We start from the raw sequence: 19,796 nt of genomic DNA, 5'->3' as shown, positions 1-19,796 counted from the left end.
CTAAAAAACTCCTTACACCAGCAGAGTAAGTAACAAGTAAAATCATTGCAGTAAGTTCACATAACAAAATAAAATGTAGGGGTTCAAACCCCTTTTATCCTCCCATGTTGGAAGCACCACATACACACATGTTCCAAGAAGTGAAGCAATGCATGTATCATGCATACTTGGAAAACTACTCTAAGTTACTATGAATTTCTGTGTATCTTCGATCTTTCCTCCAGATATGGAAAAAATTTCAGTCATAATTCCTATCTGCAAATATACAAAGTCCAAAATTTTAAAAATAAAGTCATTTGAGTTGTCACAACATGATCATAATCTTGAAAGTGTCTTAACTGAAAAAATTCCTCCTTTCACAGCATTCAGATAACTCAAAAGACAGAATATATATTCATGAAACCTTACAAAAAGAAAAACATCTTCTAACTTCTGTGAAGAATATAGGCCAAAATCCCATGCATTTTTTTTTAAGTTTTAAGTAACTGTTTTAAATTTAGAGATGCTGTATTTCAGTAGAGCTAGCGAAGACAGGTTCATTTGCTGTGATAACATTTACTACAGAAATATTTTTATTTGCTATAGCATCACCCTCTATTGCACAAGTAGCTATCTAGTAAGACAGAACTACTTGTGTTTCTCACCACTGTTATTTTGTCTCATAGGTTTTCCAAAGATCTCTGTTCATAAAACGTTTGTCAAAATGCACTCACACATAGCACCAGGCAAAGAGGAGATGAGAGACAGATGCTTCTGCATGTTAGTGGGCGGGATGGGAAAGAAGCTGGGGAAGAAGCTTTGCATCCAATCCATTATAGCTGTTTTCCTTTTAACCATCTAACAGCAACTCACAAATTCACCCAAAATGCATTAAATCTTCTGAACTTATGAAATGATGCATTACTGAAGTCACAGCAGGGAAGCCAACTCAGTTTAGAGGACATAAAAGACTAGCTCTAGAACAACTTTTTTCATTACAAGGTTACGGATAAAAAAACAAAGGTAATGTTTTAATGTAGTGAGAAGATGCACAGTCACAGAAGCAGCAAGGTAAAAGCACTATCTGTATTTCTTTCCAGAAGAAATTCCCTTCCAGAAAAATTCCTCTCAGACAGATCTTCCACCTCAAAAACACCAAAATAGATCAACAATCTCTTAGTTTCCTACTCCAGCGTGTTACCTTTCTTCCACGTATGCTCTCTTCAGCTACTTGAGTGCATGGCTCTTGGAATAAGCTAGCTGTCTAAGATCTGAAACTCAATTCCATCCTTTATAGATTCTATCACTGCAGCATTTACTACTGTAAAACTGAGTCTACAGTAAAGCTTGCAAGTTAAAGAAATAAATTCTATTTTTCCAATTTTTTCCTCCACTTTAGATTGCTTCTCTTAATATAGGCCTTTACTGGTTGCAATAGTTGTTGAAAGTACACAAAGTTGCAAATTCTACCAACCTATGTTCACATATGCCAACTACACGTATATACACTGCAGGTACAGTACATGCGTATCTTACTAGTGTTCCAGTATATCAAAGCACAAAATGGAAGACACTTCTATGTACTATCACCATGGGACAGAACTGAGGGAACAGAAAGTCCTTATCTAGCTCCATCTAAGCTACTGAAGGTGAAATCAGAGGTAAATGCATACAGCAAGAATGACTAAACCCATAAATGGTCCAAAATTATTTGTTTTATTACATGAACACAAGAGACTACAATCATACTGAAGAGGCTATTATCAAATCTCTTCAGTGACAAAGCTTTCTGTCGAAGAGGACGAATAAAAACAAGTGCATAAATCACAAGAACGTGGCTTAAGGCCATTATCCCAGAGGATTACTGAATGGTTTTTGCATCCTCCCTCTTTGCTTTTAGAACCTCCATCTTTGTTTTAATATTGTAGCTATTATTACCAGTGCTATCTGAAGACTAGAGTCCCCTGTCGTTACAAATGGCAAACAGAAAAACCCTCTCACTTGTTAAGAGAGAATCTAGGGTATGCTTTAAAGGTACATTCAGTAACCTTAGGATAAGAGTGTGTTTTTAATGAGTCCTGCCAGCCTTGTCCAACTGTGTAATGCTTTAATTATTGAGCACTATACTGGGCATTATGGACTGTGGTTGCCAGGCTCCACCAAAGACCCATGGTTTTGCTGCACTAGCCATGGTACAAATATTTAACGAAGTAACTATGCCTGTCCGAAGGTACTCACACAATCCAAAGGTACAATTAAGGAAAACAAGTGGCTAAAAGAGGGAAATATAGCTGAAGCATAGAGAAGACAGGGCAAGTATAGCAATCAGCAGTCACCACACATTTGGGGATGCAACAAGGGAGTAATCACTCTCATATAACACCACCGATTTCACTGACAATATTCAGAACATTCACTACAGACTACAGTGTGTGAACATCTCACAGTTGAACTCAAAATGAAAACAAGAGTTAAGGAAAATTGCTCAATTTATACATAATACAAATTAGGATTTTAACCTGGACTCCAGATAAAATGAGAAACTGATGCTTTGTGCAACCCTAAGCAGACAATTAAAAGATTTCACCAAGTAGCCCACAAATCTTATACAGGTCTTCAAGCCACCTCACCCCTGTTGAAATTACAGACATCACTACAGACACATGCACGCTTCTCAATTTCTAAGAACACTTTTCAAAATACACTTTCATGCATAAATAAAAAAAAAAAATCCCTAAACACCTAGCTTACCACCAACTTTTTTTTTTTTTTTTTTTTTTTTTTCCAGTCAGCAACTGCAATCTTTTGGTCTCAAGGCAACCCCTCTTTCCCAGAGACACACATTTGATCCAAAATGTGGATCAAAACTTGATTAGTAAAAAAATGCAGCTCCAAAGTAAAAGGTGGGGTCCAAAGACGAGAAGCAAAACCAGAAGTGAGAGAGCCAGTGAGGAAGTGGAGGAGAAATATGAACATGCTCTTCTAATCTACTAATACAAGAACTTGAATACCGTTTATAAAACCAGAATGCTCTTCTTCGTGACTGCTAAGCCACTATTCTCTTAATGATGAGGAAGAAAGAAATTCGTTTAAAATCTTTAGTCCTAAATTTCTGCTTCAAAATTACTGTACTTTTCAGCAAGGCAGTTGCTGACTCAAGTAAAAAGCTTAGCAAAGCCGAGCAGTAATTAAGAGATTTCATTTACAACACAATTTCACATTTGTACAGGGGGAACTGTGCTTCTTATGACATGAAAGTTCCCATAATACTGAAAAGACATGTGGAGATATAATACCATCTAAGTCTTTCATTTGCCCTGTGAAGTAAGCCATCACTTCTTATGGTAAGTAAATATGCACTTGAATAAAGACAACTATTGAAGGCAAAACTTAAGAGGTAATGAATACCACTCAGAGCCAAAGAAAACAGTTCTTGGAGCTTTTTAAGATCATGTATTCAAGTCCTGTCCCAAAATTCAAGTCAACAGGCGTCATGCCATTACATTCCTATATAGTTCAAGCAAGCCTCAACAGCTCTGCAATATGCCTAATACAATTTCCTAAGTTGTATTTACAGAAATTAGACTTGTATCAGTTTACACTTTATTTCAAATCAGTGGTTTCAGTTTGTGAACCCCTGAATGTTTTACAGATCCACATGCAGATGGAAAAATAACAGGTATGAGTCTGCGTTTCCTAGTCAATCAAGAACTAAGAACCTTAGAAATTGTCTACAGATCACCACTTTTAGTCTAAATAATTTCATAGGAGTTAATGACCTTAAAGATGAGAATTTTGACTATGTAACATTCCATACTTATCTTCACCTCAAAGAAAGTTTTTCCTAATAGATCCAGAGCAGCCACTAATTTTTGGTTTATTATATATAAACATGGGACAGACAGTTAGACATGTCGGTTTTAATTAGGTTCTTGCAGAACTTCCTCCTCCCATCTGTAGTTTAACAATGGCAAGATGTTTTGCACTAACTGTACCAAGCCTGGATCAAGAATTTCTCCTTTATTTCAATATTCAGTGTGTTTAAATAAATAAATATCTAAGAATCCAAAACTTCAGTCTACTTGTTAGCTACAGACATGCAGAGAGAGGAAAGAAAAAACCCTACACTATGACAGCACCTTGGACATTCAGTGGTGCTTAGACAGATTAATTAAATGCACTGAGCACATCCCAATCTGCATTGTAGATATAACAAGTAATCTCAGATACAATTCTATACCAGCCCTTAGCAAAGCAGCTTCTAGGATACAGATCCTCATCTGCATCAAAAAGCTACTCCTGAGCCACAGAATTAGAGCAAAACTTCGCAAATCTATATTTGTGTTCTGCCAGCAAAACAAGTAAGCCCAAAATTCTTAAAATCACAGCATCCCCTCCAGTTTTCACACCAAGTATAAGCCATAACAAGAACATCTTGAATGAAAATTAGTTCTAAATGAAAGCAAGAATACTTAGCACCTTTCTGGTGCATTTCATCTTTCAAAAACACTTTGCAAATATTAACGTGCCAAAACATAAAGGAGTCATTGTTTCAGTGAAAGGAAGTAAGAAAAGAGGATGCAGAATTTTGTAGCAAAATGGAGGGGTGGCTGGCTGATACTTCAATTTTGTATACTGTGGTTTCATTCCCATCTTAGTGACGCATCAAAACAGGTTCTACAGTACTACAACAGCAGAGGAATACTACATTACTGTGTATTGAGAGATCCTGGTAAACCTGGGTTACTTTCAACACTAATACTTTTCCAACTGAAATTCCGGTTGCTTTTCTTAAATTAAGACTGCAAAGGGTTTTTTTTATTCTATACCACCATGAGAAAAACTTTTATATCCTTACTGAGAACAAAGTGCTTTTCCTTTGGAGTTCCCATTACTGCATTTCCAAAGGCACATATGCCCAGCACAGTCAAGATGCTAGATACAAAGCTGCAATTTGTTTAAGTTTGTCCATGTGCTGGTTTTGGCGGAGATAGAGTTAATTTTCTTCACAGTAGCTAGTATGGGGCTGTGTTTTGGATTTGTGCTGGAAACAGTGTTGATAACAGAGGAATGTTTTCGTTGCTGCTGAGCAGTGCTTACCCAGAGCCAAGGGCTTTTCTAGTTCTCAGCCCACCTCACCAGCCAGCAGGCTGGGGGGGCACAAGGAGTCGGGAGGGGACACAGCCGGGACAGCTGACCCCAACTGACCCAAGGGATATTCCACACCATAGGATGTCATGTTCAGCAATAAAATCTGGGGGAAGAAGAAGGAAGGGGGGGGATGTTTGGAGTGATGGTGTTTGTCTTCCCAAGTAATGGTTACGCGTGATGGAGCCCTGCTTTCCTGGAGATGGCTGAACACCTGCCTGCCCATGGAAGTGGTGAATGAATTCCTTGGTTTGCTTTGCTTGTGTGCGTTGCTTTTGCTTTACATATTAAACTGTCTTTATCTCAACCCATGAGTTTTCTCACTTTTACTCTTCTGATTCTCTCCCCCATCCCACTGGGGGGAAGTGAGCCAGTGGCTGTGTGGGGCTTAGTTGCCAGCTGGGGTTAAACCAGAACAGTCCATTACATGCCCTGCTGAATTCTGTTTTCTTTTTTTAGGGTGCTTTGTGGCTCTTTAAGCATAGCTAACAGGAAAGACTTATACAAAAAGATTCATCACAAAGCATTATCTGCTACATTCATGTTCATTGCGGGTATCTAATACTACTAACATAGATCAACCTGGGATCTCTACCAAGAACTCCATGCCATCCAGAAGCATCGCTGTATCCTTGCCAATATTCCGCCACAGCATACACTGGTAACTGATGGACAGAGAACCACCCTCCAAGAGCAGGACTCTGACAGATCCTCATCTCTATTGGTTAGTACCTCACTCACTCCACTATTTAGCAGCACTGATTTCAGCGAGACAGCTCATAGGAAAACTAAAGCAAGAATGGCAAAGTTTTTCACTTCTTTATTTAATGTTCAGCTCATTAAGGGCCCAGCTTGAAGCCCTGAGAACCTGGCAGAAACTCTCCCACTAGGGTTTTGAGAAGGGCCTTGAAAAATTAGGGACTTGAACTTGATAGAGAAAGGAATAGAAGCTAGTTAAGAGCAAGGAGCACAGATTTCATGTCCTCCCATTGTTCAGCCTAGTTTAGCAGGCTTGGTTACTAGTGGGAATTTGCACTGGGTTACCACAGTCAACTCAGACAAGAGTTCCAGCCAGCAAAAAAAGCATGGAAGTTGGCTGCCAGGATGACATTTGACAGGAATATCTAACTGAAAACATTAGAGGGTATCATCTAACAATCTCCTTGGTAAAAGCAGAGAGGATTCAAAAATGGACCTGAGACAACATGAACAATTAGAGACTGATTTCTCACTACAGAGATTGAAGTCAGCATTACAAACAGCTCCTGAAAATGCTTCTCACTCTTAATAATGTTATCTCTGGCCTGCTAGAATACCAGTGCTCAATCCACTAAAACTTCACCAGAAATTCCATTTTGCTCTGATTAATCAAAGATACTAAGTCCTAAAAATGATAGCTGTACCTGACTCAAACCAGACCAAATAGAACGAGTTCTTGGTGATCAAAAAAGTTGTGTCACAAACTCAGATATGCACGGTGAATACAGGTAAAGAAAAAGACACAAAACCACAAGAGAACTTGGATTTCTTGCTATCTGTGATGAATGACTTGGTTCCTGCCACGTTAGATGCATTTCACCTCCATAAATTACAATCACATGGCAGGTGCAGTGGGATCTGTCTCCATCCTGCTAAAGGTTTCTGTTTGGTTAGTCAAAAAAATTGGTGTTATATACTGCTGTTAAGGTTTTACTTTAGCACTTTCAAGTCAAATATAAAAATGTACTTAAAATACCACATCAATTAAAAAACAATGTAACCTGACAGAGAAAACCACTTGTGTCCCAGAACAACAGTGAATTTTTTCAGAACTGTCCCATGTTGCTGCTTCCAGTGGATCGCAACAGAGGAATACAGATTTTATTTTTTCCAAAGACATTTTAACAAAAAAAAAACATCAATAAATAAGCCAGTATTACTCAAATGACAAATTATTGAGATGAAAAGTACAATCTAAAAAAAAATTTAAAAAAAGAAAGTACAAACTATCAGTTTTCAAACACTTCAGCACACTCTTACTTCTGTATTTTGTAAGCTCTTTTGGGCAGGCATGGTTTCTCGCTTTGGGAATTTCTGACACCCCAGCTATGTTGGTTGATGGTGTGAAGAGTGACTGTTGATTGACGTAACTTGGCTAGCCGAAGCTGCCACAGTAGTCACAGTTATATTGGCAAAAAAAGTACTTTTATCTGAATTGCTTCCATCATCTGTGGAAATTTTTTTTTGCATGAATAAACACGAAGAAAATCAACGCAAGGAATTAGGAAATCTGTGTGCAGTTTTATGGCTGTGATCTTGTTGGGATGACGGAGGCACGGTGGGATGGCTTGCATGACTAGAGTGCTGCAATGGAGGGATACAGGCTCTTTAGGAAGGACATGTCAGAAAGACAAGGAGATGCAGTTGTCCTTTATGTGACAGAGCAGCTGGAACGCATGGAGCTTTGCCTAGGCATGGATGATGAGCTAAGTGAGAGCTTATGGGTAAGGATTAAAGAGCAGACCAGTATGGGGTGACACTGTAGTGGGCATCTGCTGTAGGCCAGCTGACCAGGAAGAACAAGGGGATAAGGCCCTCTACAGACAGGTAGAAGCAACCTCACATTCGCAGGTCCTGGTCCTCACGGGGGACTTAAACCACCCCGGTATCTGCAGGAAGGACAACACAGCCAGGGATAAGCAATCCAGGATGCTTCCTGGAGAGCACTGATGACAAATTCCTGAGCCAAGTGATAGAGGAGCCAACAACGAAAGATGCTGTGCTGAACTTTATACTTACAAACAAGGAAGGTCTCCCTGGGGACATGAGGGTCAAAGGCAGCCTTAAGCTGCAGTGACCATGGTGGTGTTCAGGATCCTGAGAGGAGGGAGCAGGGCAAAAAACAAGATCACAGCCCTGGATTTCGGGATAGCTGACTTTTGTCTCTTCAGGGAAGAGTCCCATGGGATAGGGCCTGGAGGGAAGAGGGGTCCGAGGAAGCTGGTTGATACTCAAGGATCAAATCCTCCAAGCTCAAGAACCGTTCATCCCAACGAGCAGGAAGTCAGCCAAAAATGCCAGGAGGCCTACACGGATGAACAAGCTGATCCTGGCAAAAAGTATACAAAAGGTGGAAGCAGGGACAGGTAACCTGGGAGGAATGCAGAGACGCTGCATGAGCATGCAGAATGCAGTCAAGAAAGCCAGAGCCCACCTGGAGCTGAAACTGGTGAGGAATGTCAAAAAAAAGTATCTGAAAGGAGGGTGTAAAGATGAAGCCAGATCCTTCTCAGTGGCGTTCAGTGACTGGAAAAGAGGCAATTGGGCACAAACTGAATACTGGGAGGGTGACCGAGCGATGGCACAAGGTGGAGTTTCCCTCTTTGGAGATACTCAAAAGCCATCTGGACATTGTCTGGCAGAACCTGCTCTAGGTGGCCCTGCTTGAGCACGGGGTGTGGACCAGATGACGTCCCTTCCAACCTCAACCATTCTGTGATTCTCCGAAAGCACTGCTGTGTCAGAAAACTTCCAGCCACAAACCACTGTTTATATTGCTGTTTTATACCAGCCTTCCCCTTCCATAAAGTGCCCCTAAGTTACACACAGAGTCTGCATATTTCTGCTTCACCCAGCATGAAGGGAGCCCTCTCTCAACCAAGGCCTCTAAGCATTTTAGTAACGTGAACAAGTAACTGCTTTCTATACTACATTTGCAATTCCAGGAAAGTCAAGACGTTTTCCCAAATTATATTACCTTCATGTACAGCAACTTAAAATATGAAAGCCTAGGAGAAAAGGAAAAGAAAGAAGAAAAAAAAACTTAAAAAAAAAAAATCAAACTTCGGCCTTTCTCAATATACCAATGCCCAGTTGCAGGACAAATGAAAATGAGGAACAAAACCCAAATACAGAAAATAATATATACTGCAAAATTAATTATTTCAGAGAATTCTTGATACTAACTGCAGGTCCAGAAATCTTTATTACCTATGTATAAAACAATATTTTGTAGTCTGAGAACAGAAAGGGAAGAACCTCACCCATGAAAAATTTGAAGAGCTTTAAGACAAAAAGAAGGACATCTGAAAAATTTGTTCTGTATCACGCTACATCACCTTCAGACACGTGTTAAATATGGATTTATCTCACTGCTGTTTCTCTCTCTTCTTCATTTCTTTCCACCCCTTCACCCTTAACAAATCTGCCCAGCAGCACAGTGGGATACATGCCATAGAAACATGGCAGTAGCTTTCTACTCAGACAGATACTATGCCTGCCCCTGCTTATCACTGGTCAAAACTGATATAAAACAATGTCATCAATAAAAGCACCACATTTTTAACCCACTTAGCATGTGTCGATAATTCAGTGGAGACTCTGGTCTCCTTAATGTTCATTTACAGTGACTTCAGCTAAATGGCAGTGGCCTGTGCCAGTTTCCCTCTCCAGGCTGTTAGCACCACCTGGACATAGATAAAACTCCATATACTCAAAGAACACTAATCTACAAACTTTAAAGAACAAGATATATTTATTTATTCCTTCAAGCATTCTCCTATTTCCTTCCTCTTTAATTGTACTATTTTCTGCTTTTGAACAGTAAAACACAGTCCCTTCTTCCTTTGGTCACAGCACTGCCTCTAAATGAACAAAGAGTATCTGTAAATTCTACTATGATGGGTTTATTTTGCCATTTATCCAGTTGTCAACCAACTTTTTTTGTTTGTTTGTTTGAAGATGCACATAGATTCTGTAGATTTACATTAAAATAATTGTTATATGCCAAGTATCATCAGGGACTTGGTTTTATCATCTAAGGCACAACTACGTTAAGCAATAGTTCTTGCTAAAGACAGCAGTGTTTTCACATGCTTAAAGCACAAGGCAATGACTCTTTCAAAAAAAAAAAAAAAAACCCCACATTAAAAAAAAAAACAAAACCACATTAAAAAAAAAACAACAAAAAAAAAACCAAAACAAACAACAAATAAAAAAAACCAAAACAAAAAAAACCACCACACCAGAGTTCTGCTCTTTGCTTTTTGACTAACCACTTGGGCAACTTTGCTCCAATAACCTCACCCGCAGTGCATCAGTTTATCTTTCTACAGTGTCATTTTCCTCACTCTAACCTGCTCTGTAAAGCATTCAAGAACCTATGGATTTATTTCCATAACATGCCTAAGACTAGAGAATTGGCAAAGCTATTCTGCATATGAAAAATACTGTCATCAATTTCAGTTCCTTGCATACTAGTGGCACAATATTACTATTTTTGCTCATATTGATGAAGAAAAAAATGTTAGGAACATCTTTCTTCTCAGCCCATTCACCAACTGTGCACAGTTATTCACATTGCAACTGTAACATAAATCAAGATCTAAGCTTACTAAACAGTATTTCAGATGTTACCAGTATATGATGCGGTTTGATATACCTTAGGTGCCAGGTATGAGCACTTGCGAGAGAGCAGCGGCCACTGGCAGTATGAACAAGTTGAGATTTTACATCCAACTGCCCCAGCGGGGCATGCAAAAGCAAGGGGCAAGGCTCTGGGTACCAACAATAGAGATGTAAATTCCAAGATGGATAACCACATTGCAAGGCAGTACTGTGCATGGCTCTCCACTCTCCAAACCAGCTGGAAAGTGATCTGATTTTGGCCATGGAGGAATCATTCCCAAAGGAATGCCTTCATATGGAAAGGAGGTGTTCCAATGATGAAGGATCTGCATCGCTAATCTAAACAATGTGAGTTCGAATGACCCCAGAAGTTTGCTAGAAGCCACTATTTTAATCCAGCAGCCTTTAAGCTGCACTATCATTATAGTGAGAACAAGAGAAAAGGGAGGCAGACTGCAATATTTGGAAGGAAATGTAGTCACTTAAGCCGCTGTCGGTATACTCTCCTCTTTACACCTGAGGTCTGAGAGCAGCTATGGAAGGATTTGAATTTATTCTCATACACACTGCTTCCTTCTTAAAGTCATCTAAGCTGCAAGACGATTGCTGGACAATGAGTTGAAGACAGCTGCATCTCAAATGTTCTCAGCTTGTACATTTTATTGTTGCTCTCTGAGGTAATAGTACAGACCAAATTATTGGTTTGCATTCTGGACAGTAGTCTGAAAAACTTGGTATAAAATCAACAACATCAAGTACAAAAGCCTCCCTTTCCTACCCATCACCAAATGGTTTGGTTTAGCCACTAGCAGGTCCCATCTTCCAGTGGACTTACTACCAGTACTGATTTTTTTCCCCCCTCTTTCTCCATTTGTAGCATCCTGCATTTTGTCAACATAAATCTCAGTGAAGGAAGACATCCCAAACTAAAAGCTTCTACCATTTCTTTAAACTGATCATTTTTTGCTTTGTGGAAGTCAATGTCAACATGCAACTTTCCTAGTACAAAAAATTGTTTACGACATCATCACCTACTGATTTCAACTACTTGGAAGAGTCACTGAAGAGGAACAGATTTCTCATAAATGTAGTTGATGTTAAAGAGCTCTGGAAGACAAAGATCAAGGACGTAAGTTATAAAGTATTCCAATAATAACAACAGAAAATGTCCACCTTTACAGGGAGCACATTCTTCAATGCTCCAATTCTCTGCTTCAATAAAACAGCATCTGGTTGTATGGTACACTCAACACTGAAGAATCCAAAACCACAGATAGTTCTACCTTTTTAAACTGGTAGGAACCATCTTTATCTTATTTAAGAAATCTCAAGCATGCCAGCCAATATTTTATCTTAGAAGACTTGTCTAACATGAATGATAACCTCCCTGTGTTTAAATCTGAGTCACACTCTAGAACCAATCTTAGGATTGAAAAAAGATGAGACTACAGAAATATAGAATTTAACTGCTGCTTGCAGAGCCTTATAGTTAATGTCAGTTCATTTTCTATAAAAACCAGGAAGCCTAGGACTCCCTTCTGTTAGAAAACAAATGACAGCTAATATTCTTAAGAACAACATGATCTAAAGAACATATATTTGGGGATTTAATAATGCTAGAATGATTGGTTTTCATTTCTTATTTCTATCTAGTAGCATACACCTTTCTAGTACCTTCAGCCTGAAAAATATTGAATTAAGCAGATTCATACATTGAAGTCCAGTAATTTCTGAACATAAAATTCCATTTGCAGTATTGATTAGCAGCAGTATTAACTGAAGACAGAAGGGAAAACAATCACCAAGGGAATTTAGTACTGAGGTGACTGAGGTTCAGGGGCACAGCAGGGGAGTCAGAGAGAGGAGGAAAGTGAAACCTAGCCAGGAGCTGGGTTATCAGCTGGATAACCTGAATATCAGCTGGAAACTTTATCTCATGTGAACAGTTCATGATTCTTTGTGCTCCCCCCATTCCACCATTCAATAACAATTTTTATTCCAGGATGAGAACCATTCTTTTCTCCAAATAGACAAATTCATTTCCACGTCCCTAAACAAGTACAAAAGTCTATCTGGAAATTGTGAGAAAAGAAAGAGTTTCATATTTAAAAAAAAAAAAAAAAAAAAAAAAATTTAGCTCAGATTCCACAGTTCCATTCCTTCACTTCTCTACCCTTTCTCTCCTCTTCTTCCTCCTCAAAACAAAAATCCTTCATTCTTCTTCTCTATATTTAAATGAAGATTGCTCAATAACATAGTTTTCTCCTAGTCCTAAGTCTTAGCTGTCAAATGCCTACCAGGAGATAAAATCCAAAAGCTAATGATACAACTGAAATGATGGCATTTTGCCTGTAAATGTTACATTCTGGGATAAACTTTAGAGGAACTATTGAAAAGCTGCAATTGATGACAACTCAACTTCCCTGGAAGTTTTAAGCAGCAGAAAATTTCTGGTGAAGGAAGTGGAGGGGTGCTTAAAAAGATTTTTTTTTTTTTTTTCTGAACATAAGTTTTCTTGTGAAAGTGTATCAGTGCCAGAACGTGAAAGCAGGCTCAAACAGATATGGGTATTGTCCTTCTGATGGAAGAAAGCTATGGTTCTGGTGTTAGCACTGCTACTTGCAGTTTTGCCAAACAACAGCAGATCAAAAATTGCTACAATTTCTATCATCTTCACAGACACCTGGGAAAACAGTAAAGCCAAACACTGTTAATTGATGTGACCCTTGACTAGCTGCCCCTCAGGCAGCACGCACAGGGTCTGGGTCAACATGCGCAACTATTCCCTGAGGATAGAAAATTGGTATAGACGTGGAATAACAGAAATGACTCATCAATACTCAAAAATGCATGGGAGAAGAGTAGAGTGGTGGTGGCATCTATCTCCTCATAGCACTGGTCAAGAGATCGGAGGCATAAGGACAGGGAACTCTATCCCTAAAAAGTCATCTATTTCTTTCTATTATTTTCAAGCGTACCTGTCTTATGTGGAGGTTAGTGAGGAAGATTGCATTCTGCCTGCACCGTCTGAGATTTCCAGCCTCCTCCATCATCAGGCTTATGTGCTTACATTCGGCTTTTTGCTATAGCATTGGATAGGCATTGCTGAGGTTCTTCTTGCAATTTTAAGTGTAGCTTCTACCCAGTTAACTCCATTGTTGTGAAAATAGTAGCTATATCCCAGAAAGAACAGTGATGTGGATACTACTGTAAGCATCGTTAGATTGGACCTGGTCTGATCTACACATTAAAACAGGTAATGGAACTATTTCACACAGTTTGCTTCTAATTCTGACACAGATGGCACTTAAACAAGGATTCCAGCCTTGGCAGTTTTGCTTCAAAGTCAGTGCCAAGGCCAGGATAATCCTTTCTAGCAATTTTCTCCTTGATTTTTGAGCCACCAACCTCCGTATAAAATAGAATTTGTTATCTGCTACTCCCCTTCTACAGCCATGCATTGAACAAGCTTTGACAAGACACAGGATAGACCTTCAAATACTGAGCCAAGTGACACCAAAGAGAGTCATGAATCCCTACAAGGTACAAAGCTCATTTCTTAACCCTTATCTTCAGGTGAGTGTACCACAAGGACGAGAAAATTAGTGATCCAATGAAAAGCAAGAAAAGGAAAAGTAAAGTTACCTTCCTTGATGGTAGTTCTGACTCTCCAGCTCTTAAATTATGCCAAGTGTGGGATAATGAACAATGACTGTTTTTTAAAGCTAGCATTCCCTACAACAAGAAAGATGAGGCAAACCCAGACAACTAACAGAGAAAAAATCGTGCATGTGCTCATGTGTGTATGTTTCCTTACACAAAACTACTTTTCAGAAGTTCTTTAGCCATAGAATTAGGCAAATAACCAATATAGCTAACTCTGGAAAGAATGGAGACAAACTCATGAAGAATAACCAACTGTAAACTTGCACTGGCCATTATGTCCTCTTCTCACACAAGTCTTAATATCATTGGCACACTTTGGTTATAGGAAAAATAGATACACCAGAAATCTCATATCCTTAAAATGGATATTTTTTTAATTTATTCTAATGCAGACGATGAAAGGTCTTCAATCAAAGCTGGCAAGAGCTCATTAACACAGGCTTTCATACAAGCTAGGGGGGAAAAAAAAAAAAAAGGAACAGCAGTTCTGGCTCTAGACAAGCACTCCCATCAACGTCAATAGGAGTTTGCATGTAGATCAAGTTTAGCATATAGTGCAAAGACTCTGGAGTCAGGTTATGAATTTTACCCATTATTAGCCTTTATAAACATCAGGCAAAATGGTTTGGGTTTTGCTGGTTTTGTGTATGTGCGAGTTTGGTTTTTTAAGATTGCTCTTATAAAGGCACACATACAAAAAAGAAATCAGACAGAGGATGAAATAGGAGAGTATTCCAGGAAGGGTCTATTGACAACTGATCATTTATTTCAGGAAAAAATAAAAAATACACATTTGAGCAAGAAATAGTCACACAAGTAATAGTTTGGAGGATTGTTCCTTCAAAATCATTATATTTAAGAACACTTCAGTTCAGCGATTTACGTGCACATGGGAGATGCCTAGTTTTACCAGTTTTCTAAAATAATTCATTCAGAAGGAATACTACTTTTGCTAATATTAAATCCTACACACTGAAATTTCACATCAAGCCTCTGACAGATCTTAATGTTGCCAACAGACACGCAGTCATTCACCACTGCTCTGCGCTTTGGCTTTCTGAGGACTGTGTTTTGGAATTCCTGTAGATTGACTAGCTGGCACAGGGAATTCAACATATTAGTAATACTATTTTCAGTGCTACTTCAAAGAAAACCAGTGCATATTTCTCCAGACCTGAGAAAACTTACAAACTTTTCACGTCATTTAAACAGAGAAGAAAAAAAAAGTTGTCATGCATATTTCAGATATTAAAAAAAATAAAATCTTGCTACATACTGCCATCCAAATACCTCCAAGCTATGCTTTCCTTGCCAGCAACTGAGAAGGGGGTATGTACTTTGAACAGGAAAGATGCAACACACAACATAAATCAAAAATTGTGATAATTAAACATCAACAAGGCGGAGAAAAGGAACCTGCTACCACAGCGGGCAATTAAAAGACCAAAAAAAAAAAAAAAAAATCAAAACCAACCTACCAATCCAATTATCCATCAGACACTCTGCAGTTACTGCGGCTTCTACATGACTTGCAGCCTTGCTGATCAAGGGCCGTCACAGGACACCTAAGCAATAAGAATTTCACATTTCAAACTTGGAATACTTATCAGCAATTTGCAGTTTTCAAGAAGCTTAGGGATACCTGTTCCACCTCAGTCATTTCTCCATTTTAAAAAACTGCAACACAGTGAGGATGTTCGGGTTTTGGTTTTTGTTTTTTTTTAACGTGTTCTGTTCTTGCAAGTAAACTAGCCTTTGATAACCTATCTCCATTGGCAGCAGGGAGCAGAATGACTTTGTTAGAAGATCCCCCCTGCCCTGAACTCATCGCCTGAGTTTATACATGCAATTTTTCCCCCAAGCTTACAGTATAATGATGGAGCTCTATAAGGTGAGAAAAAAAAGCCTTCATTTCATAGGTCTTATTACAATAGTCTGTGCATTTTCACCACTGAATGGGGGAAAAAAAAACCAACCCAAACTAGTCCCCCTAGCGTACCTTTGCAGTAGGAGTCTAAAGAGTATGTGGCAAATCACTGTCCTGTATTTTTGCGTGAAGCTAGGTTGTTTTTTTTTTCCAGTAGAAGGCATAACCACTTACAGAAACTGCAGGGAAACTAGGCAACCTTTCAATCAATTTATCTAATTTCCCGCTGTTTCTATTTCTGAACAAGTTAAAAAAAAATGTTGTGCAAAGAAAATTAATATGTATGCAGAAAATTTCATTAAATAAAATATGCTGACCTGTTGGCAATTGCCAGGTCTGGTTTTAACATAGTACTTTGTTTAGCCCGGTGCTTTCTGTTCCTTCTAGCACTGAAATTGTATAAAAGAGCTAACAATGTTTAAAAGACATTTGATTCATTGTCATTTCCATCCTGGCATCGATACCTTCCAGAATACATAAATGACAATCAGAGCTGTGGAAACGTTTCCTGTAGTAATTTTAAGAGCGCTATAAAAAACAAGTACAATACGCACAAAAAAAGGTAAGACCTTATAACAACTGTTCGGATGCCTCCACAGGCTAGTTTTCAGTTAAAAAAAATAAAAATGCACGTTGGAAAAAAGTAGGCTTTACGTGCTGTCTAGCAGTACCCCTGTTCCGAGTTGAACAAAGCAGAAGATATTGCACCCAGGTGAAAACACAAATAAAGATCGCTTGTCCGATGCTCTGCGAAGAGAAATCACTTGCTTTCTAAAAACAAAACCGGGCACAGCGGAAGAGCTAGGAATCTCTCCAAAAAGTGTTACATAAGGCATTGCCAAACTTCATGTCACCTCCACAGAGGCCGCAAGTTCCTATCTTCCCCCCCCACGGTGAGCAGGGAATAACGATCTAAATGACACAATTCTGGGATAGGGCAGCCGAAGCCTCCCCACAGGAGAGCCTCCTGGGCTGAAGCCTTGCTGGGGAGGCTGCAGGGGCTTGGGGAAACCACATCCTTCCCCGCCTCAGCGTCCCGGCCAAACTCCAGCTTCGCCCCGAGCCGGCAGGCAGGCTCCCGTTCGGGCAGCCCGCCTCCCGCAGCAAGGCACGCCGAGGGGCGAAGCGTTCACGGCCCACGGCGTGACACCCTTCCACCCGCACGGCGGCAGCCACCAGCCCCCGGCTCTCCCGGACTCCCCTGCGTAGCCGACGGTACTCGGCGGGACGGCGGCCCCGGGCTTCCCCCCCACCTCGCCTCCGCCTCACGGCTGGAGCCCCCCGCGGAGCGGGAACGCATCCCGGCCGGAGGGAAGGGGAGCGGGGCGCGGTGTAAACAAGCGCCCGGGCGGACTCGGGAGGGGAACGGGAGTGCGAGCCAGGCGGGGTAACCTCCCTCGGCTTGGAGGGGGGGGGGGGGGGGGAACGACGACGGGCATGTGCCCCTTTGTGCCCGGGGAGCGCCAAGCGTGCCCCCGCCTGAGCATCTCTTCAACTCCAGAGCTGAGGGGGATTCAAACCCGGGAGATAAACCCCCCACCCAGCCCCACCGGACTCGGCTGCCCCCCTCCCCCGGGCTGCTGGAAGGGAGACACTCACCGATTGTTCCTTGCCTTCCCCCCGCCCCTCGCCTCTAAAAGCGGCAGACCACCCGACGAGGCACTTACCTTCCCCGGGGGGGGGGGGGCTCCCGGGCCGCCGGGACGGGCGCTCGGCGCCCGCCTCTCCGCGTAGGCAAGCGGTCCTTCCCCCTTCCTTCGCTCCAGGCGGCCAGCTCCAGCTCCGTCCCCGCAGCCCGGCGCTCCGGAGGTGTCAGCCGGCGGGTCCCAGCCGGGGCGGCACCGGCGGCTCCACTCTCCGCGGGACGAGGAGCTGCTGACGGTGGGAGGAGGAGGAGGGCGGCGGGGAGGTCCCCACTCTTCCCGGGATGCGCCGCTGAGGTGGCTGCTGCCTCCTCCTCCGCCCAGCTCTCCCTCTCCGGGGCCTGCCTGCTCCCTGCTTCGCGCTGCCCTGAGGTGCAGCCCGGTCCCCGGCCGGCCGTTCGTCCCGCTCGCCTTCCCCCGCCCCTCTCCCCGGCGGCGAGCAGGCCCCGCCGGCGGCCAGAAGGAGCCGGTACGGGGAGGGGGGGGAAGAGGGCGACGGGGGATTCCGGCCCGGCCTCCGGTCCTCTCCCCGGGGCCTGGTGCACACTCTCCGCGGGGAGAGGAGGCCCTGCCCCGGCCTGGCGGCCGGCTAGCAGCCCCAGGAAGGTCACCGGTACCGCGGAACCGGGCACGGAGAGGCTCCCTCAGGGCACCGCCGCGGCCGTTGCTACTGCTCGCCGGCCCGGCCTCAGCGGCCGCTGGGTGCCGCGCTCCGCCCGGGCTCGCTCCGCGCCGGTGCCCGGCGGCCGCCTCCGAGTCCGAGTGCCAGGCTGCCCCCTTCCCCTTCCTTCCTTCCTTCCTTCCTCGCCTCCCGCCCCTTCCCCGCTGCCAGCCTTTCCCCCGCCGGCTCCCTCCGGTGCCAGGCTGCCCCCCTGCGGGTCTCGGTACCGAGGCTGCCCCGCCGCCGCCGGCGCTTCGCCCGGCGGGCCGTAGAGCGGAGGCGGCCGCCGACTACCGTTCCGCGGGTGACCCGGGAGCGGGGTACCCGCCGCCGCTCCCGCCGCTCTGCCCCGGGCTCAGCGGCAGCTGCAGTGACTGTGTGTCTGTGTCATGTCTGTGCATGGGCGGGCGGAGGCGCGGGGCCGAGGCGGAGCCAGCCCGCTGACACGCCGCCCAGCGACAAGGCGCCGAGCCGCCCAACCAGCGGCGGCCGCCGCCACCGCGGCCCCCCGCCCGCGTAGCTCGGCGCCCCGGGCCGCTACACCTGGGCCCGGGCGGAGGTGGTGATGGTGGTAGGTGGTGGGGGGTGTCAGGCCTCCGCCCGCGCCCCGCCGCCGTGGCAGCGAGCCCGTCCCGCGGGAGAGGGGCTGTGAGGAGAGAACCGGCCCCGCGCCCGCCCTGAGGGCGCCGCGGCGGGCGGTGAGGTGCCGGAGCCCGCTGCGGTAAGTGAGGGGAAGGGCGAGGGGCGGCCCGGCCCGGCGCGGGCCTCGCCTGAGGCGCTGGCGGCGGGGGGGCCGGCCAGGGAGGCGAAGCGGCGCCCAGCCTTCGGGCGGGGACGCGCTCGGCGGTGGAGAGACCCAACTTTTTGCCACCGTTGAGGCGTCAGAAACGAATACCACGACTTTTCGCTTAAATGCGGCGGAGCGCGTCCCTGTGTTGTTTCCCTGCGTGCTCAGAGTGAAGTGATAAATGCACCTTCCCTTTTTTTTTTTTTTCTTCCCTGCCGTGGGCATAGAACAGCCATCAACGCTCTTCTTTTTTTTTTTTTTGTTATTTTTATTCATCATCTTTCTTTCACTTCATTAGCGGTATAAAATGGATTGTTGCAGTACATTAGCATACTAAGAGGACCGTATGATAAACTGTGTGTATGGGTGGAGAGGGTGCCTGAAATTTCGAGAGGAGTGCGAGGGGAACAGATATTAGAGGAGAGGAGCAAATGTGCATACAATTCGATTTTAAAAAGGCATTGATCCATTCTTAGAATGGAAGAGGAAGGCAAGTATACACGTGCTTTGAGTAACAATGTAAATAATCAGAAGTAGAAATAATAGGGATACTATTCAGTACTTACTGCTTGCTTCTCCCAGAAGGGAATAGTTGAAAAG

General features: G+C 43.2%; 1 protein-coding gene across 3 annotated transcripts in view; it reads right to left on the bottom strand.

Annotated features, from left to right (window-relative positions):
• LARGE1 (LARGE xylosyl- and glucuronyltransferase 1) overlaps positions 1–18,518 on the bottom strand; it is a 300,218-nt gene extending 281,700 nt beyond the window's left edge. For all 3 annotated transcript variants that reach the window (XR_003927115.1, XR_003927116.1, XM_030040447.2), the window contains exons 1-2: positions 17,773–18,518; positions 15,657–15,743 (exon numbers count right to left, since the gene is read on the bottom strand). The gene's annotated coding sequence lies outside the window, so the exon portion shown is untranslated. The remainder of the gene's footprint in view (positions 1–15,656; positions 15,744–17,772) is intronic.
• Positions 18,519–19,796: the final 1,278 nt, after the last annotated feature.

Source organism: Aquila chrysaetos, chromosome 17 (assembly GCF_900496995.4).
Source record: "Aquila chrysaetos chrysaetos chromosome 17, bAquChr1.4, whole genome shotgun sequence".
In the NCBI taxonomy this organism is placed as follows: Eukaryota; Metazoa; Chordata; class Aves; order Accipitriformes; family Accipitridae; genus Aquila; species Aquila chrysaetos.
Note: the sequence above shows the minus strand (reverse complement) of the source record. Positions and strands in the feature narration are given on the sequence as shown.